This window comes from Tiliqua scincoides, chromosome 5 (genome assembly GCF_035046505.1).
Source record: "Tiliqua scincoides isolate rTilSci1 chromosome 5, rTilSci1.hap2, whole genome shotgun sequence".
Lineage (NCBI taxonomy): Eukaryota > Metazoa > Chordata > Lepidosauria > Squamata > Scincidae > Tiliqua > Tiliqua scincoides.
In genome coordinates, this window is record NC_089825.1 from 17603545 (window position 1) to 17609205 (window position 5661).

Genomic DNA, 5661 nt, shown 5'->3' on the forward strand with positions numbered 1-5661 from the left:
GAGTGCACACATGTTGCAGTCACTTCCTGAGCAAATGCACTCACATTTTGCAGCACCCCTTTCCAGCCTGGTACCCAGAGCAGGCTGCTCCCCAACCCCTCACTTGCTACACCACTGATAAGGTGCCAGAACTCAGCTGCTAGGTTCCCTTGTTTGAGTTCCTTTAACACTAACATTTAAGACATGTTACTTTATATTTCTGAAGATCAGAAGTTTTGGAGAAACCTTGAGCAATAAGAGCTCCACAAATAATCTCATATTTCCTCTCTTCATAAGTCTGTCTGCACCTCTCACTATTTCCTTTAGTTTATTGGACTGTTGGCGCTATCAAGCTATCCTTTCTTGCATCCGGAGGTGACTTCTGTAAATCTTATTTCCATGACAGCAGGAGCCCCTGAGTAGAACTGACTCCCTTGGTGGTAGTTACAACGTGCTTTGTCCTTTCTCTGTCTTGTGACGGACTAAATTAACAGAGAGAAATCAGGCACCTTCAAGTAAACATGACCTAATGAAGACCACTCGTTTCTGTTCATGGAGGCCTAATAGGTTAAGAAAGGTTGTTGTGGCCTGTGCCGTAAGAATTTTTAGCTGCCAAAAGGGTGTCTTTGCAGAGGCCTTGCGCATGTTTGCAAAGTGTTTGTAAAGTTCAGAATTCATGATTAAGACATACAGCTTGATCCACAATGTAAGATAACTATATAAAAAGGGCTTGGTTAAGCGTGCCACCCAATTCCATTGGTATGTTCATATTCTGGAATCTCTTCCCATAGAAGTCAAAAACGGTTAACCACACTATGTGGCCACTTTGATGTGAACTGGCCTTGAGAGAGCTGCCAGCATGCTCTGTCTGAAATAGATGAACGCAGCGAATTTCTGACTGGTGAACACCATGAATGCCATATTACCCTCTCCTTTGCTTCTACATCTGTATGTCTTGGCTCCCTGTTCATGTCAAAACCACCACCCTGACCATTGTTATCTTATGCCTTCTCTCCCCCCCCCCATCTGTTAGGATGTTAAGCTGCTGTTTAAACGTATGGGGGAAATTCTGGCAAGTTTTGAAGTTTTTGAAGGCCTCCAAAGTTATACCAGGGATGGTGAGGTCGAGAAGCAAATTATGCTTCCCACACATACAAGTGCTCTCCTCCAGATTATGAATGGGTTGGAGGTCCATAAATCATGGGATGGAAGTCCAGAAATAAATTCCCAATATGACGCAACATTTTCAAAGGCCTGGAGTGGAATGTGTCAGCCACCCAACTGGGAAAAGTGAAATAGCGGGAACTGCTTGCTTGTCACCTAAGGCTACTACTCTATGTCCTGTTACTGTATATCCTACTGCAATCAATGGCTCTTGCTGTCAAATAAACACAGTTGGGTTGCACATGGAACCCACAGCTCTCCCATGCACTGGCACCTACTTTTTTTCGCCTGACAAATTCCAGAAAATATTTAGATCGGTGCTACCTGTCATGTGATCAAATGCTGCTGCTATCCCTGATGATGATGCAATTTGCCATATATATACGTCTATTTAGAATCCAGCAGAAGCCAGTTCACTGTTCAGTTTGTTTTATGATTTCTTAAAGGAGAGTCCTAAGGGACTGGGTTAAAAAAACCCTGCATTTTACTTTCTCTCATTAACCAATCAACATTTGAACCCATTCCTCCCAAAGGTTAAAGGCCAGTGTTGTTAGCTGATGGCTGGTACTTAGGGCTGCCCCATATGTTTCCAGAATCTGTTAACAGAATGATTGTGAGAAAAATTGGAACAGAGAGAGAGCTGTTCCACTAATTGCAAGCTGCCCCATTCATTTTGTACTGAATGGTCCCTGTCAACTCATTTCAGTATTAAAACGATCACTTTATGTATATGCTGTTTCAGTGTGGCAGAGTTTGGTGACTAAACATTTCTAAACCATTAAACATCTCAAGCTTCTTGAAGAGACAGAAAGTATCGTCCCCATATATTTTGAAGCATTTGCACAAACATAGCGGCTATATTTTCAGCTGAATCATAGAGTAATAAGTTTACTCAAACTTTTTTTTTTTCCACAGCACATCAAAGTTTATTTTCTTGTTGTGTGTTTGTATGATGGGGGAAGGACCATCGGTCCTTTTTTATTATCTAGATTTATCAGATAAGTATAACATTCAGAGGAAACATGTGATGTGGTATTTTATAAGCGAAAATATTACCAGCTGCCCAGTCCTCAAAGCATTGAGCTGGCACAAGCCCCTTTCATAAATTTATGAATGAAGCTTGCGGTAGGGAAGTCCCTTGAGATTGGGAGCCAAGATCATTCCCTGTGCAGTACAAAGTAAGACTGATCAAACCACCCAGTATTTTTTGTTTTGTTCCTCATTTTTAAAAAGTCTCAGTCTCTCCAGCACATTGCATAATGGAAACCTAATCCGTTCCTCACTGAAACACAAATAATGTCAAGATTCACTTTCTGTAGTTAGTAGGTAAAACAGCTCTCTGCTTTAGAATATAGTTTACTAAAAGCTGAGCATACAGCTGATTAGACCCAGGCTTCCTTGTCAGTTCAAACACTTCCATAAGTTGGGAAAGTGACAAAAGTTATGTGATAATCAGGCACATGAGCACTAAATCTGGAATGAAGTTACTGTACTACATCCTGCAGAGACGCCAAAAAATGCTTGAGTCTCATTATATAGACAAATCATCAGTTGCCTTAAACTTTTTAAAACTTCATATTCTGGGAAATGTGGTGTTGATTTTCAAAACATATTAACCAGTGCTGTTTACAGCAGCATTTTATTACTTTCATCTTTTGAACATGCTCCTATACTATTTTGATTTTGTTGAGATTAGCTACTTCTTACAGTCCTATAAATAAATAGGCCCCATTCCAGTTTTACACACATCCTTTTATTTGTATAGACTGTACATGTGTGGTGTGTGTGTGTGTGTGTGATGCATGTTGAACATTTATTACTATGTTCAAGTTACACACACACACACACACACAAAGGTCCCGGTAACATAACAGATATTTTTAACTGGCTTATATACAGCTTCCTAGCAAGAAGCTAAACACAAGATTGGTGCGTGGTTTCGGAAGTCTGAAAGCCGGGTTGTGTTCATGAGGACATCCTTGTTAATCCACATTGCCTGAACACACAACACGAGTCACTTCTTTCTTTCTTGCAAATTTCCCACCTCCCTTTGGAAGATTTGAAAAAGCATAAAAGAGCTACTGTTCGGGAGGAGGGGGTTAGCCCAGGGTATAGTTAGGTAGCTCTCACTGGAGTCTTCAGTAGACTGGAGCATATTGCCAGATCTAGAAACTCTTGAAATATTTTATGTTTTCCTTGAACCAAACTACTGTACTGAATGAAGGCCTATATAACTTTCTGAATACATTGTTGTTGAATTATAAAACAAACACTATATTCAGTTTGTTTTGCAATTTACTGACAATAAACATATTCAGAAAAGAATTGAGGTCCAATTGCCCCAATCCTATTGAGCTCTTGCACTGTGTTAACGGCCGTTGTAAAATTGTTCTCAACATCTGATAATTAGAGGTATACTCTCTCTGACTGTGGAGGTTCAGTTTAGCTGCCATGGCTAATAGCCATGTTGATGTAAGAATTGTTGAGATAATATACTGGAAGTGTTTTGGACACGGTATAGATGCTGAGTGTATCATTCATATTAGACAATAGCACTCAATTGCTTTCTTGGCAAGTTCAGGTGTACATGGACTGCATCAGAGGTCTCCAAACTCTTCAGTACGAGGGCCATAACATATATTTTACACATTCTTGCAGGCTGAAAAAAGTCAGTTTTATAAATGAATGAATGAAATTTAAATGAATATGTTTTATTCTGATCCCAAACTCTGATCCCAAACCTCCACTGCCTTGTGGCTACATCCAGTTATGGGAAAGGCTTCAGGAGTCAACCTCGAGGCAAAATCTGGAGCCGGAGTCCCTGAGGCAGTTCATGGCTGAACACAGTCACGTTCTGGCAACTCCTGCGACGCTGCTGGAACCAACCGTATTGGCCTCTGCCTTTCCATTGGACCATTTCAGCGACGTGGAGAGGGGGGATTTGCTGCTTGGGTAACAGCCTATCCTCCATACCTACTTTACCCAGGCTTCGTGCACTGGAGAGGACACTCTGTTCCAGAACCACCATTCAGAGCGTGACACCATAGTCTTCCGAGACTGAAGGATGCCAACAACAAGTTTTATTTGCCCCTTTGATGATATCCAAGCAGGATATGATTCAGAACAAAAGCGAAATGCGACAATTACAAAGAAACAATGCCATGCTTAAATTGAGAAATGATGAACAAAAATGTCACATATGAGCAGATGCACTGACAAAAAAACAAAGTTGCTGCAGGCCGGATAAAATCACGTGCCAGGTCAGATGTGGCTCCCAGGCAGGGCCGTAGTTTGGAGGCCCCTGAACCACATGAAGGAAAGGGTGGGAAGGAAATGTGCGCATAGCAGCTGCAAGATAGGTTGGAAAGCCAGAAGAACCCTCCCTTCAAGCCATGGCCTTCTCTTTGAAATCGGCACAGCGGACTTCTAAAACTCCTTCAGTATCAATGGCATCTTGACTCACTGCCCTTTCTCAGACCAAGCTAGAACCCCATTAAAAAAACAAAAATAAAATAAATAAAAACCCATGCATTGTTCATAGAGTCACACCCTGCACGTTCCGGATCTCGTCTGATCTCGGAAGCTAAGCAGGGTCGGGCCTGGTTAGTACTTGGATGGGAGACCGCCTGGGAATACCGGGTGCTGTAGGCTTATACCATAGCCTTTCGAGACTGAAGGTTGCCAACCATAACAGGCATAACCTTGAGTGCAAGCCTTGCAGGGTTTTTCCCCAGAATGAATAGGATTAACGTGGGCTCTAATTACAGTACCACACAGGAATATTTACAATGTTGCATAAAGCTCATTAGCACTAGCTCAATAACATATTTATTTATTTATTTACTTACTTACTTACTTAAGAAAGGAAAATGTGGAAGGGAGTCGAGGGAAAGAAAAATCTATCAGAACAAATAAGGAAAACAAACACCGGTCGTGAAATAAGCTTCAGCGTGTTTATTCTGGACTGGCCCCGCTCTTTTTCATACCCTGGATGCATTGCCCTCCATTTTTTTGGCATGGGACTTAGGGAAGAGGGGTTGTGATGTAAATTAGACTGTGGACTTAATGTCAACTGTATGGGTTTCAAAGTACAAGGGAACTGATGTGTTGAGTGTTTTATAACAGCGAGAGCCTTCAAAGCAGGGAATGCCCCAAGGTGATGGAACTTCATCATAAAAGAGGATGCTGCATAAGATTTTTTGACAACGAAAAGTGGAATTGCCTTTCTGGCACTGTCTCAACAGTTTTGCCCCATCTTGACAAGATGTAATGTTACATGACTATCAAACTGAATACAGTTGGGAAAGAACTGAATGACTGACACAGGGCTGTGCTCTTAAGGGCTTTGGCTGGCACAAGTCTGAGTGAACCCAAGGGGATGTAGTGAAGACATAAGATATTGGTGGTGCAATGGCTACCAAAAACCGCCGACTGGCCTCCCCTGACACGCCACCCAGTGGCCCCAATCCCTGCCCTGATCTTTCTCTCTTTTCCCCGATCCTCCTCCTCCTTGCCCAC

At 42.0% G+C, this 5661-nt stretch overlaps 1 pseudogene; it reads left to right on the plus strand.

The window, feature by feature from the left end:
• Positions 1-4678: 4678 nt before the first annotated feature.
• LOC136654796 (5S ribosomal RNA) lies at positions 4679-4794 on the plus strand (annotated as a pseudogene).
• The last annotated feature ends 867 nt before the right edge of the window (positions 4795-5661 follow it).